This window comes from Peromyscus leucopus, chromosome 19 (assembly GCF_004664715.2).
Source record: "Peromyscus leucopus breed LL Stock chromosome 19, UCI_PerLeu_2.1, whole genome shotgun sequence".
NCBI lineage: Eukaryota > Metazoa > Chordata > Mammalia > Rodentia > Cricetidae > Peromyscus > Peromyscus leucopus.
In genome coordinates, this window is record NC_051079.1 from 3,676,586 (window position 1) to 3,699,470 (window position 22,885).

Below are 22,885 nucleotides of genomic sequence, written 5' to 3' on the forward strand. Positions count from 1 at the left end.
TGGTGGTCTTTTATGAGACTTTTCATGGATACTAACAGAGTAACCTATAAGCAGGAAGCAGGAGGGGGAAGAAAAATCCCGAGTTAGGAAAAACAGCTGGCAAGTTACTTCTGTAGTAGTTAAAGGTGAGGCAATAGGGCTTGAACTGAGGTGAGCAGCTAGAAGGGTCCTAGGTTACAGGAGAGATGAGCACAAGTGTGTGCACATGCTCACGGAAGCCAGAAGTGGGTGTCAGAGCTAGGGAGCATGGGGTGCCAGCAGGAAACTATCAACAGGAAGTTGAGGTTAGTACCATCCCTGTTCTTGTCCCTCTGCCCCACCCACACTTTAGAGTCTTCCTCACAATCCCACCCTCATCCCCTATGAACAGTTTGTCCGTTATTTCTGAGCATAGACTCATTAGTCTGCAGTTACTGCTTCTCTTGGGTAGTTCCTATTGTATGTCTTCAGCTAGCATCCAAATACAATATTCCCTTTATCCCTGGGGGTCTTAACAGCTACCAGAAACTGTAACAGTCCTGGGCTGCTTTTCTATCCCTCGCAGGGTGCCTTAGCCTTACGATTTGGTAAATCATTCCTTCCTTAATCTCAGTTAAATCCTTTGAGCATGTCATTGGTGTCCTACAGAAATCCTGAGCCACTGTTTATATTAATCCCATTTCAATTACCAGTGTGCCATTTTGTGGATGCATTAGTTAATTTGTCCTATCAAATGGGGTATAAGTGATTGATGTAGTCAAAATTGCAGTTAAATACCACATCTTGAGACTCTGACTCTTTCATTAGCTAATTTTGGAGATGATTACTGACAAGTACTAGTGTTCCCTGGTTGCTATAGACACTCCATAAAGTAGTTTGGACCACGCTGTCCTCCTTCTCAGCTTCCTCTTCCCTTCCTTTTGGAGGCCATGTCTAATAATCCACCTAATGATGCACCACCATTCTCTTCAGCAGTTTCTTTCTCTTCAAAGAATGTTTCTGGTTTGTCTAGGCTGTTCTCAGGCTCAAGTGGTCATCACACCTCAACCTTTCAAGCAGCTGGACTTTAGGTGCATGTCACTGTGCCCAGCACATTTTCAGTCACAATGGCCATCAGTTTCTTTTAAAAATATTTTTATTTTTATTATTTTGTAATTGTGCATAGACCTGACCACATGAGTACAGGTTTGTGAGGTTTGGAAGATGTTGGATCCTCTGGAGCTGGAGTTATAGCCAGCTGTGCAGCTGGATACCTTACAAGAGCAATGAGCATTCTTAACTGCTGAGCCATCTTCTGTCCCCAGGTTGTCAATTAAGAAAATGTGCCAGGGACTCCCTTATTTACTTACAACTCTCAAGATGAACATTAACACCCTTGTTTAATAGATAAGGAAGTGGGGCTCCGAGAAGCTAAATAATCTGCCAACTCTGTTAGCAATAGAACATCAGGAAATGAACCAAGTGCTGTCCTTTATAAATTTAGACCTGGTCTCTGTGCCTCGCTGCCAAGGACAGATACCCTATGACTGTATGATGAACTTGGAAACGAGTGCTGCATGATTGTAGGTCACCAGTCAGCTGGATGTCTGGGTAGTGATAATGGGTAAGCAAGAGGCGCTTCACACACTGGACTCTGCTTCGTGTTTCGCTCAGTGTTTGGCAGTAGGCGGGTGGAGCGTGTGGCTCCCTCAAGGGTTGCGGTTCTCTTGCAGGTATCTGGGGTATGAGGATATTAAGTCCCCAGCAGCACTCAGTTTACAGCTTTCAGCCATGGTCTCAGACACTTTGCCCAGATCCGACTCCCCTTTGGAATGCTTCTAATGACCAAAAGCACAGGTCCTCTGTGGTGCCTCACAGCCTCTCATCAGAAATAACTCGCTCTCTTTCACTCCTCCTCTCTCTCCATCTCTCTTCTCCTCTCCCTCTGTCCCATAGTTTCCCTTCTTTTTGCCCTGGCTGCTCTTCAAATGTTGTGTTGCTTGTACCTCTGCCTGGTGCTTGGGTGTCAGGGGTGCTGACTGCACCACTCAGGGTTGTGTGGGCCACTCAGGAACCAGGTGGTAGGCATGATCAGCATCACTCAGGCATGGGCACTTGTTGCCATGCACGAGGGTCTCCAGACAGTTCACTGCCAGGTGGGTCCAAGTCCATGGTTGTTATTTCAGCTGTCAGGCAACGGTGACGAGGCTTCCCGGCTTCTGCTGCTGCCTCTGGCTTTGCTGCTTCCAGCTTTGGGTTACCAGGTCAGCCCACACTACTTAAAGTGGGTACAGAGAGACCACCCAAGAGAAATCCTTGTTAGGCCTAATACTGCAACAGCACTGTAAGTAGCCCAGGGAAGCTTTTCAGGGTAAGTAGATTCACCGATTGAGGCCAAGCAGCATCCTGAGAGCCCCAGAAGGAGCATTCGACCAAAACTGCCTGTGTGAGCCCCATCACAGCATGGCTTCAACACCAGTCACGGTCAGAGGTTGGTGCTGTAGACCAAGCATGGCCTTGCCTCTTTGAATCCATCAGAACAGTCCCTCCCCAAGGGGAAGTGCTCCTTCTCTGGCCAAGGTGGACATGGTTCCTGGGGTCATCTAAAGTTCATCAAGGCTTGTTTCAGCAAAAAAAATAGGATACAAACTATTTCAAACAGCCCTGGCTGGTGCTGAGCCTTCGGGAGCCGGAACCATCGGCTGCTTCACTGCCGTCACATCAGGAAGTGTACGGAGGATCCAAGATGGCTGGGCTAGGTCATTAGACTACCAATCCTCTTGCTCAAGGCGGCCAGGGGCGGTCCAGCATCCCCACTGGGGAGCCAGATTGCCCTATCCCTGATGACAGGAAAATGATCTTCAGAAGGAACGCATATTGGATAAACTTAAACACCGTATTAACCAGACACTGACTTTAACAGATTTTAATGATATTTTAACCATGCTCAGCACCTGCTAATTGTCTAGGGCGCTGTGTCCGTCTCAGTGGGAAGGAAGGGAGGAATGGGATGTTAAGAAATAGTTGAGAGGAAAACTTGCTTGAGGTTTTACAAAGGGAGAGGCAGATCAAGTTCTACATGGGAGGGTGCAAGGAAACAGGTTTAAAAAATAGGTCACAGGGAGTGGAAAAGAGGATGAACTCATTTCCCATGTACATTTAGAAAAACTGATAAGAAGGCGAGAGTTTTCTTTCCACCCAAGGGCAGCCCATGAGTTCTCACATGGGAGTTTCTAAGTGGTAAGAGTTATGTTTTACTGATCTCCTTATCGCTATCTAGTAACCATTATGAAACCATCGAAGCAAGCAACAACAAAATGATGACTCACTTATGCAGTGAACCCCCAGAGTGTTCTCAGAGTGAAATGCGTGGTGGGTGTTGGTTGGTTAGGCCTCACTGTAGCCCAGGCTTATCACTAGTTTTACCCAACGTAGAAATCACGCACAGGCAAGACACTCTGCTGGTCTCCAGCACCTTTTCTTCCCCCCACTGTCTGCAGCAAGCAGCAGCTGTACCCACGAAGTGGCGAGTGGCACCCTGTAATGTGACGGTCCCTGCACAGGAGGGCTTTCCTGGACCTCCACCCAGCTCCAAATCAAGACGTGGAGACTTATTATCAGTTATGAGTGCTCGGCCTTATCTTACGCTTGTCCCACTCCCTCTTATAACTTAATTTGACCTGTTTCTCTTCATCTATGTTTTGCCTCGGGGCTTTTTACCTTTCTTTCGTTCTGTATGTCCTACTCCATGTCTGTCTGGTTGGCCCCAGGCATCTCCCTCTCTTGCTTCTTCTCATTCTCTTCCTCTCGAGCCTAGATTCCTCCTCCTCCTCTTTCTTTTTGCCCGCCAGCCCCACCTACCCCTCCTCTGCCTAGCTATTGATGGTTCCGCTTTTTATTAGACCAATCAGGTGCCTTGGGCAGGCAACGCAACACATCTTTACATCGTTAAACAAATGTAACACACCTTTACATAGTTAAAGTAATATTCCATAACAATGAGCAGCCAGTGTTACTGCTCTCAGTCTGAGGTCTGAGCCCCGTGACCCTGAAGATGGGGCAACTCTTTGGAACTCTTGTGTTGACCAGGGCCTGAGGGTCCTGTTTTCTTGTTCCTCACAGCCTTTAGTCAGTACTTCATATCCTTTCCTCTCTGCGTCCACTCCCTTCTTTCTGCCCTGGCTGCTCTCAGAACTGTTCAGGAGAGCCGGGGTACCAAGGGCTGTTCAGAAACTGAGCAGTGATCAGGGTCCCTTGGGTAGGAACTGTTTCCCCCTGGGGTAGGATGCTCCAGGGTGGATCTCCAGGCAGGAAAGTGTCGGGGACTATGGGGGTCCAACCCCTCGATAGTCCCCTCCCAGGGTCCTGGAAGAATCTACAACCAGCTGATAATTAATCTTTGATGAAAGGAAATGAATCTATGTACACGAAATTCCTTAGTCCATATACTTTATTATTCTGTGTCAGTTACAAGTTTACACTCTGCACTTATATATAGCTCATTTCTTGCCTGATTTCTCTCTACACTTATCTGCGGTCCCCTCTAGGTTCTATCTTAATTCCTTCATCTAGTTCTGCCCTTTCTAGGTTCTCATCCATCTTGTTCCTTCCCATATCATCTCCTCTCCCATCTCCTTCTCTCTCCGCATCTTGTTCTTCCTCATCTTTTCTTCCCCATCTGGCTCTTCCTCATCTTCCATCTCATTCCTCTAGTACTCTCCTGTAGCCCTTCAATCTACTTCTTCCCCATCTCAGTTTGTTCCTCTCAAGTTCTTACCTATCTAGTTCTTCTATTCTCTTTTCTCTGTCCGCCACATGCCCTGGAAGTCTTGGTATATAAAGCCAGGCTTCCAGAGTCAAACAGAGGGGTGATAAGAATCACATAGGAAGGCAATAACCATTAATTATCATTTGCAACCCCAAAGGGAAGTGACCAATGGGGAAATGAATTAACTAAAGGCTAAATTCAGGTAATATCTAAGAAGAGGGCCCTTATTTCTCAACTATCATCTTAAATGTGATTAGTAGAAAATGTTAAGAATCTATAAGTTGAACTGGGTGGTGGTGGCGGCGGCGCACGCCTTTAATCCCAGCACTTGGGAGGCAGAGTCAGGCGTATCTCTGTGAGTTCGAGGCCAGCCTGGGCTACCAAGTGAGCTCCAGGAGAGGCGCAAAGCTACGCAGAAAACCCTGTCTCGAAAAACCAAAAAAAAAAAAAAAAAAAAGAATCTATAAGTTGATAGGTCAATGGGAGAAAATAAAACTCTTCTCTTTTCCTGTGACTCATATCAGTCCAAGCTATCTGCCATTTTTCTGCATGGTGGGGGAAAGTGTGCTCAGTTGCTAGGCAACCTGTGTACAGCTAGATGCCTCTGGTGATAGTTAAAGGGAGATCTGGAACTAGAGGTAAGGTTTGGGAAAGGAGAAAGTAAAGCTTAATTGGCACATTTGCCAGGCCTTCTCAAACGAGTAGCCTGGAAGGTTAAGTCTGTTCTTAGAGAGTACAGAGGCATCTCTGATAAGGTACTTTCCTCCATCTGGGGATGGACCTGGCTGGATGCTGCCAATGATGATAATTGCAGGGAGGCTTGAACTGGGGTTCTGGCTGAGCATAGCTGTCAGCGCAGAAGGTTATCTAAATATTCCTAGAAGTGGTTAGGTAAGGAGTTAGCAGTCTATAAAGTTAGTAAGGCTGTAAGAAAGGAGGGTCCAAGCTAAATTGTGTAAAGCTATTACTTAATGTCCACCTGACCTAGGCGGTATCTCCTTGTGGAATTTATCTTAAACCAGGAGACTTGCATGTGTACTGTTATTACTGCTAGTCCTTGAAAGTGGCCAAGGGAGATATCTGATTCCAGAGAAAGCCTTTCCTGAGGCTGTTCTCCAAATACCTGGATGTGTATGTCCAGAGAGTGATCAGTGTACACTGTTAGCCCTTCTTAGGGAAAAGTCAATTGGGAAAACTATGAAGGCACACATAATTTTCATAACAGAAGACAGCTGATATATAACAAGCCAAGTAACACCAAAAACTCCTTGGAATTTGGCTTCCTCTGGAGGAATTCCCTGATCCCTCCAGGTAGTGACTTTGCCATAACCAGCTGAGTTCTTATGATATATTCCTGTGGTCCGCAGCAGGAAAGCAAGTTGTCCTCTGGCAGAGTAGCATATACTAGTGCTGTGACTGGATGCTGCTGGTCCATGGGAGCCACAAGTGGCTGGGCTGCCACCTCTTTGGCTGTCAAGCTGCAGGTGCCAGAACTTTGGGCCAGGAGGCCCAGGGTTTAGGAACACACACTGGAGACTGAAAGCCTGATGGTATCAACCTTGGGGACAAACCCAGGTAGTATCAATTTCAATGGCATAAGGACTGTGTGATTCCCATGGTGCCCGTAGATCTTTAGTGAACAAACCATTCTCCTGTGTGATTCCGTTCACATGGCACCTGTGGGATCAGCCCCTACCCAGGACAAAGGCCAACGCCTGTGCTTGTGTAGTGGCCGAGCTACTCCCAAGGCCACTTACATACTGCCTCCATCCTCTGAGCTGCTTTCTGAGTTCCCAACGAGCTCGTCCAGCAGTACTGAGAGTGGGGAGGGAAAGGCCACTGGAGAAGTCTTTCCCAGACTTTGTTGCTATGCCAGGGAAGGTGACACTGGAGAGTGTCTCCTGGTAGACCGCTAAGCAAACTTGAGCAGCCTGCTAACACACACACCCCGGAGGGGGTGTTTGACCAGTCACGGCCTTGTTTCTATCACCAGTCACAGTTAGTAAGGGGACTTTAGATTTAGCACAGCCTTCCCCCAGTCATGATAGTTCCTCACGGGCATATATGTGTTTGGGAAGACATATTACAAGCACATCAAAGACATTTGTGTTACGTATTTGTTGGATACTGATTCATACCGTGAAGAAAATTACACATAACAAGGGCTTTGAGCGGGGAGGGAAAGTGTCCTGCCAATTAGAAGTGTCCTGGTACTTCTGTGCTGCTCTCCTGTGAACACAAGCAGACAAAGGGCACGAAACTATCAGCTAAGGCCACGTAGTGACTGTGATAAAGTTAGGTACGTAGAACCAGTTTGCTGGGAGGATATGATGCTGGCCACTGAAATGATCAAACATCCCAGTTAATATGAGTGGATACAGCTCCTCGCTTCCCGCAGCCTCAGGTCCACTCCACCCTCCTGCCTCCTAGAGAGGGTTCGTTAAGGGACCAATCAAGGGACCCAGCACCCTATCATTCTTTAGTCTTCCTGACGGCCTCCAACACAGAGTAAATCCCTTCCTTCAGTGTGAGCCTACACCTTCTAACAAGCTCTGTGGCAAACTTTCTACAAAGACTTCCCACATGCTGCCTCAGTTTCTTTCTTGGGTTCCAGAATGCACCTAAGGGCCCTTTATGGAGAACATCATTAGAGAGAATGGGAGGAAAAGTCCTTGCGATGAGGTATTTTTATCCTGGGAATTGAGAGGAAAGGAGACAGCCATGTGAGACTGGGGGACAGACATCCGACTCTGAGGGAGAAGAACATAGCTTCATTTTATAGCCAACACTTGATTTCACATGCATCACCCCTGAACACTGGCTTTGAGATTACAGGGAAAACTAATCCTATTCTCATTTTCTTGGTCAATAAAAGCTTTTAGAAAAAATAATAAAACCCAAACATAAAGAGACAGAGAAGTCCAGCCTGGGAGACCTTTGCAGAAAGTGTGTGTAATACTGAGGAAGGGTTAACTGTCTCCCACTCTCACTCAGTGAGATAATTTGTTAATTATTTAACAAATAATTAAAAACAGAACTGGTACATGCTCCTTCTAGAAGTACATTTATTAAGACTAGGTTTCACAAAAATATTAAAAAGTTTTAAAAGCATTTTTTATTATATTATATGTATGGGAATGTGCATATGAATGCAGGTGCATGCGGATGCCAGAAGGGGATAGTGGATCCCCTGGAGCTGGAGTGACAGGGTTCGTGAGCCACCTGACATGGGTTCCGGGAAGAGAACTCAGGTCTTTATAAGAACATCAAACAATGTAAATCACATAACTGTCTCTCTAGCCCTGTAAGTTAAAAAAGATTAGAATATTTTTAGTAAATGGAAATCCAGGTCCTTCTTAATGACGAGCCAGAAATAGATGTAACATAGACCTTGATCTGCTACCTCCAGGGGACTATGAGGTACACTGAAGGGAACTGTGAGAAGATGCTCTGGCTCTGCTCTACCCTTGGCCAGGGGTTGGTTTGGGTGATCTGGCTGGCTAGGCAGGTGTTGCTTGGCCTCTCTTCACTCCACATAAACCCTTCCTGAAGCCAGTGATCAAAGAAGAGACAGAGAGGAACATCCTTTGGTGAAGAGTAAACGAATAGCTCTGCTGCCCTACTATAACCTCCAAACAAGCTGGCAAGATCTATTTGCAGGAGAATGGGGCTAAGTTTTCAGGAACCTAAGCATATCTAAATGAGGTACTTCACATGGCAGTGCACCTTTAAATAAAACAAACCAACAAAACTGTGCTTAGAAAAGACATTTTACTAATTCTGTGAAGTCTTTGGGAGTGGAAGAAGATTCTGCAGTTAAAGCTTTTGTACAGAGATACGTACCATTAGTCTCTGATACATTTATAACACATATTAGAATATAAACCACTCTAAGGAATTTAGCATGAAGTTCTGATTGTGCTTAACATAGTGATCATGAACTTGAATGACCACAGAACACTTCTCCTCAAGTTTTCTATGTGTTAAGGTACTGATTTCTATGGAACACACGCTTGTACAAACCATTAACTAGGAAATTACTCTTCTTGGGGTGAAATACTTGTATCCTTCACTGGGATCGATGATGTCCTGGAGGTGAAGATGTCTATTCTTCACTAGAACGGACTTTAGAATACTGAGCTGCTGACTGGAAGTGGTGTGGTCAATATTTCACAGTTCTTTGTAGATGAGCTCTAGAATCATATGTCAGACACCACACTTCTATTCCCTTTAAATCTCCGAAAGTCAGCAAATGTCTCTAAAAACCATTGCTGTGTGTGCATGTCTATACATGCATGCACACACAGAGGCCAGGTCGACCCTGAGTATCTTCCCCATAACTCTCCACTTTCTTTCCTAAGGCAGGGCCTGTCCCTGAACCTGAAACTTGCACATCTGGGATCAGCCAGTTTAGTTGCCATCTTGACACAGGGACCTGTCTCTGCCTCTGGAGTGCTGGGATTCTAAGTGGGCTCTGGTGATTTGAACTCCAGTCCTCACACTTGCATGTCAAGTAATTTTTCTACTGAGCCACCTTTAATTCTGACATAATTTTGTAGCTACTGTGTACACACGTATCAGCTAATCTTCCAGGCCACAGTATTATCTATGTGAGACAATACTAAAGGATTTTCTTCCTTTCTCAAGTACTTCATAATACTGACTCTGTTTCCTTGACTGTTCTATTGAAAGAGCTTCTATACACAATTATAGTTTAACACCCAGCATGGAAAGCTCAGTTCTTTTATCATGTTTCTGGGCCATAGTGGGCAAACTGTTGGCTTGGCACAAACAGAAACAGTAGCTTCCACGTTTGTTGACTGTAGTCTGGTGCACACAGGCTTTCACATGAAGAATGGATCATTATTTATAGTACATTCAACAGGTGTGTTTATTAAATGTAGTGACATGGTTTGTCCAAGCTTTCTTCTACAAAATACTAACTTTATGTGTGTGCTGTTGATGTTCCAGCTAAGGGCAAAATTTTATAGCTGAACTACACCCTCAGCTCAGTTTTTAAAAAACATGTTAAGAAATATTTCCCTTAAGAATATATTTTAGTAATAGATAATATCACTACAAGTTAACGTAGACACATGAATATTTGGGTCTATTTAAGTGAAAAGATGGATCCACACAAGACAGTCATTGTCAACCATGCTAATTACACCAATTAAAAGTTTTAAGCCCTTTTTATTGATATCCAGACTGAAAATGACCTTGTGCCTCTGAAAAGTCACTTGGTACCCAGGCTCTGGGGTACAAAGTTCTAAAGGTAAAAACCACAAAGGCCACCATAGTTTACATCCAAGTCATCTGAGTGTCACAGCAGCCTTAAATGTTCATTCCCGGCAGAGCATAGTAATTATTTTAGACATAATATGCCAAATTTTTGACATATCTTTTCTAGTTATTTTAGTTTACTTTTATTATTTTGGTTAATACAACAGGACCATGGTCAAGGCCATGGAAATCTCAGATGTGTTGTCAATGCAGATGTAACTGTTGGTAGGAGGGGAGTGGAGGGCTAAGAACTGTCTAAGGAAACACACAGGATGACATTACCTTAATCGTTTCATAAGCATTCTGCTCTTCATGCACTGGACAGCACCAGATCTCAGACAGTTTTGTGTGCCATCAAGAGGGAAATATTTAATTGGTTAGGGTGGAAAGCCCCTAATTGGAAGTTAGTTAGCAGCTTCTAATTAGCCAAGTTCCTCAGCTGGTAGTTTCTGGTTAGTTAAGTTTACATTGAGTTGGGTTTCAGTTTGCTTATGAAGGAACATGAGACACTAGAACTGTTCTGGATAGTTTTATGTCAACTTGATCCAAGCTAAACTCATCTGAGAGGAAGAACTTCAATTAAGGATAGGCCTCCATAAGATCAGGTTGTAGGCAGACCTGTAAGTCATTTTTCTTAATTAAAAATAGATGAAAAGAGCCCAGCCCATTGTGGGTGGTGTCATTCCTCAGCTGGTGGTCCTGGATTCTATAAGAAAGCAGGCTGAGCAAGCCATAGGGAGCAAGCCAGTAAGCAGCAGCTCCTGCCTCCAGGTCCCTTCCCTGTTTGAGTTCCTGTCCTGTCTTCCTTCAGTGATGAACAGTGATATGGAAGTGTAAGCAAAAAAAAGAAAAAAAAAAAAAAGAAAAAGAAAAACCAAAAAATACCCTTTTCTCCCCAAGCTGCTTTGGTCATGGTGTTTCATCATAGCAATAACAATCCTAACTAAGACAGGTTGGTACCAGGATGGTGGGGTATTGCTGTGACAGACATGACCATGTTTTGGGGCGGATTATGGAAGGACTTTGGAACTTTGTGCTAGAAGAGGCATTGAGTGTTGAGAGCTCAGCAGAATGTTCTGTGGGAACCTGGAAGATAAGAATGCTAGAGCAGTGCAGATGATGGGGGCCTGGCTTGTGAAGTTCCAAAGGGAAGCAAAGACTCTACCAGGCCATTTGTGTGAGAATCTGTCATGTCTGCTCAGCTGGAGCTAACAAGAGACCAGCACCACTGAAGTGAAATCTCCGAGTTACTGGGACAAATGCTGCTGTTAGCTGGAGCTGAGGAATTGATAGTGGTTCTCGAACAGATCAGATCATTGTGGTGACATCTTCCGGGAAGTGTTTCATCAGGGTCAGCACACAGAAGCTGTGTCCCAGAGTCGGCTGAACTTTGGTAGTGTGTCACCCAGGTGGTACTGGGTTTAAAGGCATGAAGGGGTCATGGAGAACAGCTGAGGCTTGGACACGTGTGGTAGAGCTGAGGTCCCTGAAGAAGCCCAGGAGAGGCTATTGGTGAAAGTACAGTCCAGTCACAGCAAGGGACCCCAGCAGTTTGGAGATGCCAGTACCATGGAATGACCACCAAGAATAGCAGCGGTGGAGTGGAGCCAGCCAGAGCCTAGAAGATGAGCTGTGTGTGCTGCAGAGGGTGGAGCCAGAGAAGAGACCCAAGCCCCTTGAAGGATCCCAGAAGATGGTGAGTGGATCACAGATAACTGGACACTGAATTATTTATGCAGTTGGAGTTAGCTTTTGCTTTGTTCAGATTGTGACTGTGCCCCGGCTCTTCCCTCTTGAAGAAAGTGTTTAATTTCTTTTTTATTTTATAGGAGCCATCGTTGAAGGACTTTGGATTTTAAAAGATACTGGCCACTTTAAAGAGACTGAGCTTTTAATGTGTTTGAATTTGTAAAGACTGCAGGATTTTTAGAAGTTATTTACATTTTTAATTGTGAGATCTTGGGAATGAATAGAAAAAGGAAGGTTTTGGCTTAACAGTGATGTGTTTGTGTGTCAAGTTGACAAGGGGTCATTGTGCTGGATAGTTTCATGAGTTTATGAAAATGCCTGTAAGGAATTTTCTTAATTAGTGATTGATGGGGGAGGGCCCAGCCCATGGTGGGTGATGCCATCTCTGGGCTGGAGGTCCTGGGTCCTATAAGAAAGCAGGCTGAAGCCGGGCGTTGGTGGCAAATGCCTTTAATTCCAGCACTCGGGAGGCAGAGGCAGGCGGATCTCTGTGAGTTCAAGGCCAGCCTGGGCTACCAAGTGAGTTCCAGGAAAGGCGCAAAGCTACACAGAGAAACCCTGTCTTGAAAAACAAAACAAGAAAAAAAAAAAAAAAAAAAAGGCAGGTTGAGCAAGCCAGTAAGCAGCACCACTCCGTGGCCTCTGCCAGCTCCTGCCCCCAGGTTCCTGTCCTGTCTGAGTTCCTGTCCTGACTTCCTTCCATGATGAACAGTGCTGTGGAAGTGTCCTCTCCAAGCTGCTTTGGTCATGGTGTTTCATCACAGCAATAGCAACCCTAACTAAGACAAGAATCAGCTAAGCCTAATGGCCTCCCAAGGAGATATTTTTACAATGAGGATAAAACTTACCTGTTATTGTATATTCTAAAGCAGCTTGTGAGACTCTAGACTCTAGATCAGTGGTTTTCAACCTGTGGGTTGTGACCTTAGGGGGTCTGAACAACCCTTTCACAGGGTTCACCTAAGACTATCAGAAAACACAGATATTTACTTTATGATTCATAACAGTAGCAAAATTACAGTTATGAAATAGCAATGAAAATAATCTTTTGGTTGGGGGGTCACCATAATATGAGGAACTGTATTAAAGGGTCACAGCATTAGGAAGGTTGAGAACCACTGCTCTAGATGAAGACTCTAAAATGAATTAGGATGTGTAAGAATTGTATTAGAGGAAGTATCTGTGAGAAGAAATAGGGTAGAGGTCTGAAGAGGTCCGTGGGGGGACACGGGGGAGATCAAATGGACATAGATATAAGAAACGGACACAGGTATGACAGTGAGTGAATAAGGAGAAAATAAATGAGATGAAGGTGTGTGAACTCTCAGGGAAGTTCAGCAAGGCCTGAATCCCCAGTCCCCCATCAGAGAAGTGTCATCTCTTGCCAAAACAAGCTTGACCTTATAGATGCCATGTTCTTGTGGGAGATCAGCCCTGGCAAAGCCACAATGCAAGCACAGGGACAGATGGCAGAACATGACAGATACGGTCCTTAGTCAGTTATCCTCCCCCTGGTCTAAGATCAGAGAGGGACTTCCCCTTGGTTGTCACACAGGTCCTCAGATTGTAATGTGCACACGAATCACTGGGAATCTTAAGAAATACAAACCCAGCAGGGTCCAAGATTCAGCATTTCTAATAAGCTTTCTTAGGTGCGATGACACTATTGGTCCCTAGACTTACTTGACTAAAAGGGCATGGAGGGACTGAAGAGCTGGCTCAGCAGTTAACAGCATTTGCTGATCTTGCAGAGCACGAGCTTCAGTTCATTTCACCCACATGGCAGTTCACAGCCACCTATAACTCTAATTCTAGAGGATCTAGATTTTCCTTCTGACCTCTATGAGTTCCTGGAGGCTTGTGGTGTACATGTATTAACACACGCTTACACATCTACGTATATATGAAAAAGTGGATTTTCTAAGGACATAGATACTAGGAAGAGCCCTACATAAACCATCGAAACAGGTTCCTGGAGCACTCTTTACAGCTTACTGCCTTATCCTGTCATGCTACACAACTCCGCTGCAGTGGCATAAGCACAATTTCAGGCCCTCTTTTCCATTCAAATAATTTTGACCCCTTTCCTTTAATAATCATAGCTATCAACTCCTTATTCCAATACTTGCACAACCCTTGTTGCAGTCAACAAAGCTGAAAGGCGATGGAGATCTGAACAGAATTTTTACATCAGATGTGGAGATGTAGTTTTTTGGTCTTGGTTTGGTCCAGTATTTCCTCATTATACTCCCTTCCCTATATTTTGGAATGATAATGTATATCCTATGCCATTGAAAATATGTGATCTGGGTTTTGCTTTTGATTTTTCAGGGGTTATAGTTAAGAGATTGCTGTGAGTCTCAGAAGAGACTTTAAACTTTGGACTTTAAATGGTATTGAGGACTTTTGAAGTTAGACTGAATGCATTTTTGCATTGTGATATGGCTATAAGCCCATGGGGGTCAGTGGAATGTTGTGGTTTGAATAAGAATAGCCTCTTATAGGCTCATCTATTTGAATGCTGGTCATTAGGAATGGCGCTACTTGAGAAGGATTAGGAGGTATGGCCTTATTGGAGGAAGTATGTCACCAGGGGTAGCCTTTGATGTTTTAAAAGCCCAGGCCAGGCCCAGATGCTCTCTCTTCCTGCCATCTGCTGATCCAGATGTAGAACTCTCAGCTACTTCTCCAGCATCAAGTCTGCCTGTGAGCCGCCATGATGATAATGGACTAAACCTCTGAAACTTTTTGGTGCCAAGAAGGCTTTGTCCTTCTGTGTTCTCAGCTATTCTTCTTCTTCTTCTTTTTTTAAAGACACTATATATTTCTTAATCCTAAGCAAAAAGCTTCAAACCACTCCGTCTATCAGTGCTAGACTCCACAGTCCTTCTTGCAGAGACGTTCGGGTGTAGCCAGCCATTTTCTTGTCTGACTAGGTGGTAGTCCTGAGGGAGTGAGCTGTGTGCATTTTGGGACTTCAGTGTTATCATTTTAACTACATGGCTGTCAATTTATCTTTAAACAAATCACTTTTTCCTTTAGTCTAGTCATATCTTGGTTCAACTTCCTTTTAGTGTCTACTGTGTAAAATAATGGAAGAACCACAAGGTTCTTCAAATAGCTTAAATAAAATAGATTAAAACAGCTGTAGCTGAAACTATGGGAGCCAAAATTAGAGAAGTGGCTAGGAATATACCTGGAGTTAAGGTGTTTAAGCATCAACATGAAGCTTAGGCATAGTACAGGGTTTCAAGGAGAGAAAGACATGATTAGAGTGACTACATTTTGGATGATTACCCTTGCAGAAGTGAGCAGGATTACTTAAAGGAGGTCCAGATGCACCAGATGCTAGGAAGGTGAATAATGAGTCAGCATGAGCCATACCAGTGACGAAGAGTCATCAGAACTTGTCACCTGGTTATAGAGGTGAGGAAAAAAAAAAAAGAGGAATGTGGTATTCCTCAAGTTTCAAGCTTAGACAATGCTTAAGTTTTCCACAGTGGCCACGTATTGAATTGGAGAGTTTAGTAGAAGAGTAAGGTTAAAAGAAGCTATTCAGCTTGGGTTTATAGTATTAAGGGAGACCTTCTAATCATTTGAGTAAATGGGTGTAGGAATCAGCACACACAAGCCCTCAGCTCCTTCCTGGGTCTAGGATTGTTTTGAGTCCCTCCCAGGCATGTGCTCAAAGTTCACATTAAGTAGGATTTTTTTTCCAACTGATTATCTATTTATCAACCACATTGAGTTATTCTTTTTTAAAATCTATTATCTTTTTGTTGTTGCTGCTGGTTTTTTTTTTTAGATTTCTATTACATTTTATTTAGTGTGTCTGTGTTAATCTCACCTGTTGAGAATAAAACCGCCACCACAATTTGCAGTCAAATGTGAAGCAAGCTTTAATGAAATACTGGCCAGGTGAATGGGCTCTGGCCAGGTCCACCTCTGGGTTCAAGAAGATGGCCCAAAGTCACTGTTTGCAGCAGTTTAAGTATTTCCCATCAGGTCCAATCATGGGCAAGCACACATGTGATGTACTTCCTGCCTGTGAACCTCCTGCCCAATGTGACCAAGCACATCCAAATGGGTCAAACTTATTCAGGGGAGTGAAAAACATGATAAACAACAGCCTCCAGCATTTCAGGAACTATTTGTCCTTGGGCAAGGGGTTTGCAGACTAAAGGCATTTTTGTTTCATTGACTTTTTTAGGCACAGTAATTAAAACTTAAAATGTAACTTTGGCTCACACATATATTGTTGTGCCCAGATCGTGACCCCCAGAGAGACCACCAAAGACGAGCATGCCAGAATGCAAAAGCAAGGTTTAATCCTGGATATACAAGCCTAGGCAGGGACTTCGTCCAATACATCCAACGCAGTGGAGGCTGGAGGAAGCACCCACCTGTCTGCAAGCTCGGTTTTTAAAGGGAAAAGTCACAAGGTTACATCATTTAGGGGTGCTAGTACAGGTACAATTCTGATTGGCTCTCTTCTAGGGACTTCTAGAAATTACTTCTAAGGGAGTGGTTGCCCGCCACCATTTCTCATTGGCTGCCCTCAGGTGGGGGCATTTCTGTGGTCAGTTACCCTGGAAACCAGGGAGAGGACATTCCATAGTCTGGCAGGCATTACCTCGTGACTATCTTGTGACTCTGTACTTTTACACTTCCTGGTTTCTGGAATCTGAACTGACTGGTTTCAGTAACTAATGGCCTATTCCCAAAAGGAGAAATCTTAGGCCTTAATTTTAGGGTGAAAGCATTTTGGTCTTATTTCTAAGATGGTTCATTTTGGTCTCACATTTCCCCCTTCTCATGTGCCTAATGGAACCCAATCATGGGTTTTAGACAGCTAGTTCCTAACTATCCCTCTCTAATAATGGCCATGTATAGTTAGTCATCTTGTCTCTATGACAGGAGTTTTCTTTTGACTCAGCATTTCAGCCTTTTCTGAACAGGGAACATGGGTGACGTTCTCTTCTGGAACTGCTTTGAGCTGGCATTGGGGTGCCGATATCAGGGGGCCCCAAAAGGCTGAAAAGCTAGTCAAAGACTGGGCAAGGGGGCATTTGTCAGAAGCATGTAGCTGCCTGACCCCATAGGGACAGGGAAGAACCATGTTAGCTGGGCTGGTCCACGTCAGCTTTTAGCAAGTCTGGAGCTCACAGTCGTCTGGAGCAGTGGAGTCAGCGACTGAAACCTGGAGGTGACTCCAGCTGAGTAGAAATCTGTTGAGACAAATTTAAACTAGGAACAGAAGTTAAAATTTATGAACTTATTTGGAACCCTTAGGTCCATACCCTTAGTAATGGGAAAATCAGTAGTCCCAAGACCAGGAGAGAGGAAAAATACCATCTTTAGGAATACTTATCTGGGGTCCTTTTGACCTCTGTGAAGTGGGTCTAGGTTTTTATGACTCTTTTGATCCTTTGAGGCCTACTTACAAAATGACATAAAAGTTTTAGATACATTAGTATTACCAATCTGTACTGAAATCCATATTGTAGACAAAGCAGATAATGGGTATCTTATAAAACAGCAGAAGTGGACTCATACCTTTGAGTCCCAACAAGAACTACAGATTTGGGTTAAAAGCTTGTGCATTTTCCTTCTGTCCAGAAAGCCAGGTATAAATTGGACAGAGATTTTTGACCTGATGAGAAGCACTTTTAGGTTTACATTTAGACATATTTAGATGACATCTAAAACAAATCCAAAATGTTGAGCTTGTAACTGAACAGTAAATAGTCATTGCTCTCCCAGCTCATCAGGACTCCTAAATGTTAAGCTCTGAACCATAGAACAGGAGAGTAATCTGAAACTTATCTCATTTTAGACTCATATCTGAACCTTTATGACTTACTTAAACTTTTATATCTTAGAACATTTTCCTAAAAGTGAGCTAACAAGCTAGCTATAGCCTTGCAGAAGGATCTGGTTGTGTGATGCTGCCATGCTGACATAGTTAGAGCCTGGCCATCAGTACTGTCAGAGATCTGAGAAGGATAAACTATATCTGAGTGCAGACCAAGAAGCTTCCAATCCTATAAATTACAGGGACCAATCCCTACCCAGGTCTCCATAGCGTTGGAGGCACCAGTCAGGACAGCATAAATCTTCTTCCGCCATCAGGTCCATAAGGCAGAGTATTTTTCCTGTGGAATAGGGACATGGAAGACTGACCTTGATCACGCAAAAGGGTACAATCAATTCCAGTGTCCTACTGCTCATCCACAGTCTGGGCTGGGTCCTGGCGGCAGGCGTTGCACTGGGGCATCTTGCCCTGTGGTCAGCGTTGTCATATTTCAGGCAGAGACGTTGTGGTGCCTCGTACGTAATCTTCTTTGGAGACCTTGGGTCACTGCTAGGATCTGGAAGCCTGTCTGATATAGTAAGCTTTTAGATCAACATTTAAATGCCATATTCTGCAGATCTCTGAAGTATGAGGGCTGTCCAGGTATATCTGAATAGACAAACTTTGTTTCTAATTACTTGTTTCAAGCTCAACCCTAAAAACATATGCAAGAGACTGAGTAAATGAGTAAACTTACATCAGTACTTACTTACCCTGACTACAATTAAAAAACTTGATTACTTATGACTGACTATTTATGTTCTCTAACAGTCTACAAAAGTAGCCTAAAAACAATGCTTTTAAGTTGAAGCTCTTCTAGCATCAAATACAGTTCAGTAAAGAAACCAAAACAAAATATCATTATACAACATTCTTAAGCCTGAACGTACCTTGGGTAAGAAGAAACATTTTTTAAGCCATTGGTTTTTAACTATAAAAACTGTTCTTAAAAGACTGAGATCTCTCAAATGTCTTCCACCACTGCAACTAGACTCTTTTTGGAACTCTAGTCCTGCCATACATTTGCAAACCTCAGCTGTTTCCTATGATTCCTTTATGTTGCAAAGTTTGACTGCCAGAGCAAGGTATATTCCTGTGCAAATACCTTATTTATTAAACATATGTTGCCATCTATTTAAATTCTCTAGAAACTTGCTGTTGAACACTTGGTAAAGACATAAGTATTAGGTGTTAACCCGAGTAGATCTTTATATCCTTAGTAAAAGATGGCTGCCAGCCACATGGCTGCCCATGAGGTCACCAGCCAAGATGGAGGGAGCCACGTGGTTGCTGTTCAATGCTCGTTTTTCTAAACAATAATTACTTGTATACATACATACAGTTGGATCCAAGTTACACACATACATACATACAGTTAAAGCTTGCTTACATTTTCAAGTCACATACCTGTATACACACACACATAAGCAGTTTGCAGAAGCATTAGTCATTCTTAAGATGAAAACCAATAAGAATTAACTTTTAAATTCAGTATTTGCAGGTATAAGAAACCATAACAGTTTACATCACATCCCCTCTGACCTTCTACAACCTTCCATGTACCCTCAGTCCGTTCCTTTGATCCCTCAGACATTTACTCTAGACAAATTCCACCTTTTCTTTTCCTTCAAAACAGAAACTCTTACCAAAGTCTTTCTTGTGATTTCCCTCAGTACTCTAGATTATATTGTAAAGTTACAATATTTTAAACAACAACAGAAATACATGCATATACCATAACAAGAATAACTCTCAATTTGCATCCGCATTGTACCACAGACGAGAAACTGTTGGTGACATTCCATTCTTGGAGCCAGACCTTGATCAGGTTTTAGCCCCAGGGCAGGTCTTGGGAGCCCCACCCAACAGCTTGGAAGAGGAGGACGGGGAAAGCGGGGGAAAGCATGCACCATGGAGACAAAAGATTGCTGTTAACCTCAGATTTTCAAGAACACGAGAATGACAGACTGAAAGTGTCTCCACGCCCTGGCTGGGCCCACAGACCTGTAGGCCACTCCTCAGCTGTGACCCTGGAGGGGCAGTTAGTTCTCTACCAGGCCCCACACTGAGCTCCTTGAGGCTCCTGCTGGCTCCTGCCAGCTCTGCCCCATGTCCACACAGGAGCCCAGCCAGAACCTGCCGGCCATATCTGGGCCCCACGGTGCTCACAGCCCGCTCTAGCACAAAGCCATGCCTAGTTCCCATGCAGCCAAGCATCTACTCCACAGCTTTTTGAGCGAGCTGGGGCCCGAACCCACTGCATCTAGGCCCCGTGATGCTCACGGGCCGCCTAGCCCTCTCAGCAGCGCCCTGGGTCCCCGAAGTAGCAGCTGTGCAGCCGCTGCCTGCCGGACTCACAGCAAGCTTTCTGCTGCCTGCTGCCTGTGCTCTGGTCAGAGAGAGCAAGGAGGCAATGTTAGGTTAGTCTGTGCCAGTTCAACCACCGAAGGGGCCTCCATCCCTTCGGCTGGCAATCCGGCCCACAAGTCCCAATGCACACACAAGCTCAGGCATAAAACACTCACACATGTGGCCACAGTTCTCACACATTTATACATTTATGAAGGTATAACAAATAACACTGACGAACAACATAGGCAGACAAAAAGGAAGAACAAGGGCCCTACAGATGGTCCAGGCAGACGAGAGTCCGGAGAGGGAGCCTCGATAATGCCAAAGACCTACAGATGGGACTGGGACAATTCAACAGAGTCTCCCGGTCCCCAGATGGATCCAAACAGACGGACCCCTCACGGGCATCTCCCGATCCCCAGACAGATCCAAACAGACGGACCCCTCACGGGCATCCTAACAGACGGACCCCTCTCGGGCGTCCTATGACGGGGGACCTGTAAGGACCCCCGCATCCTGATGAGGGGTTGGAACGTCTTCCAACTCCTCCAGCGTCACCTTACAGGCGCGTCCGCCAAGGTGAGCCTGTCAGATTCAACCGCCGGCTTCGGATAAGAAAATGAAAGTAAAAGGAAAGCGAAGACAAGAAAACGGAGCGCTCTTACCGATCGGTGCAGATGGACCTCCGGAGCTCTTAGGGGTCCCGGCGGGGGGTCTCTGGGGATCCCGGACGGGCCCCCAAATGTTGTGCCCAGATCGTGACCCCCAGAGAGACCACCAAAGACGAGCATGCCGGAATGCAAAAGCAAGGTTTAATCCTGGATATCCAAAAGCAATACAAGCCTAGGCAGGGACTTCGTCCAATACATCCAATGCAGTGGAGGCTGGAGGAAGCGCCCACCTGTCTGCAAGTTCAGTTTTTAAAGGGAAAAGTCACAAGGTTACATCATTTAGGGGTGCTAGTACGGGTACAATTCTGATTGGCTCGCTTCTAGGGACTTCTAGAAATTACTTCTAAGGGAGTGGTTGCCCGCCACCATTTCTCATTGGCTGCCCTCAGGTGGAGGCATTTCTGTGATCAGTTACCCTGGAAACCAGGGAGAGGACATTCCATAGTCTGGCAGGCATTACCTCGTGACTATCTTGTGGCTCTGTACTTTTACACTTCCTGGTTTCTGGAATCTGAACTGACTGGTCTCAGTAACTTCTGGCCTGTTCCAGTAACTTATGGCCTGTAGCTAAAAGAAGCAGTCTTAGGCCTTTAGTTTTGGGGTGAGAGCATTTTGGTCTTATTTTGGTTCCACAGATGGAGTTGTCCCCATGGTTAGTTTAGAAAGCTAATGAACAAAGGGGAGAGAAACAAAAAACAAACACAAGAACAGACAATAAAGAAATGACAAGGCCTTAACAGATTCCCGGGTGCAACAGAGGGTCTCTGGAACCCGTGTTGATGTACACGGATCCAAAAACCATACAGACGGGGCCACAGAACTCTAAGATTGGTTCCTGGTCCCCTTAAATGGATGGACTCCATACAGGAGTCCTCTGACGGAGGAGGGGTCCTCTGAGCCCCCCCCCACGTCCTAACGAGGGGTCGAGACGTCTCTCGACTCCTCCAGGGTCACCTTACAGGCGCGTCCGCCAAGGTGAGCCTGTCAGATTTAACGGCTGGCTTCAGATAAGAAAAGGAAAGCAAAGACAAGAAAACGGAGCGCTCTTACCGATCGGTGCAGATGGACCTCCGGAGCTCTTAGGGGTCCCGGCAGGGGGTCTCTGGGGATCCCGGACGGGCCCCCAAATGTTGTGCCCAGATCGTGACCCCCCAGAGAGACCACCAAAGACGAGCATGCCAGAATGCAAAAGCAAGGTTTAATCCTGGATATACAAGCCTAGGCAGGGACTTCGTCCAATACATCCAATGCAGTGGAGGCTGGAGGAAGCGCCCACCTATCTGCAAGCTCAGTTTTTAAAGGGAAAAGTCACAAGGTTATATCATTTAGGGGTGCTAGTACGGGTACAATTCTGATTGGCTCTCTTCTAGGGACTTCTAGAAATTACTTCTAAGGGAGTGGTTGCCCGCCACCATTTCTCATTGGCTGCCCTCAGGTGGGGGCATTTCTGTGGTCAGTTACCCTGGAAACCAGGGAGAGGACATTCCATAGTCTGGCAGGCATTACCTCGTGACTATCTTGTGACTCTGTACTTTTACACTTCCTGGTTTCTGGAATCTGAACTGACTGGTTTCAGCAACTAATGGCCTATTCCCAAAAGGAGAACTCTTAGGCCTTAATTTTAGGGTGAAAGCATTTTGGTCTTATTTCTAAGATGGCTCATTTTGGTCTCACAATATATGCAAGAATGTGTATGGGGCCGGGCGGTGGTGGCGCACGCCTTTAATCCCAGCACTCGGGAGGCAGAGCAGGCGCACATCTCTGTGAGTTCGAGGCCAGCCTGGTCTACATAGCAAGATCCCGGACAGCACCAAAAAATACACAGAGAAACCTTGTCTCAAAAAACCAAAAAAAAAAAAAAAAAAAAAAAAAAGTGTGTGAAATTCTGGGAATTAGTCTTCTCTTTCAACCATGTGGGCTTGGTGGGTTGAACTGAGGTCATCACAACTTGGCACCCACTGCCTTTACCTGCTGAACCATTTCTCCAGGCCCAAAATGAGTTTTTTGGGGCACTGAACACTAAACCTAGGACTTCCTGAGTGCTTGGCAAGCACTCTACCAACGGAGCCACACCCCTAGCCTTGATCTTGGTTTTATTTATTTATTTATTCACTTACTTTCATTGTTTTTTGAAAAATGGTCTTGTGATGTAGTCCAGGCTAGCTTCAAAACCTGGCTCCAACTGCCTCAGCCTCCCAAGTGCTTGGAATTATATGAATATGCCACAACACCCTGTTCCAATTCTGTTTT

General features: G+C 44.9%; 1 long non-coding RNA gene across 1 annotated transcript; it reads right to left on the reverse strand.

Annotated features, from left to right (window-relative positions):
- Positions 1–588: 588 nt before the first annotated feature.
- On the reverse strand, positions 589–21,643 carry LOC114698151. Its single transcript, XR_003735308.2, has 4 exons — positions 21,269–21,643; positions 8,849–8,851; positions 4,175–4,180; positions 589–599 (listed from the first exon to the last, which is right to left on the reverse strand). It is a non-coding gene; the product is annotated as an uncharacterized LOC114698151 (long non-coding RNA).
- Positions 21,644–22,885: the final 1,242 nt, after the last annotated feature.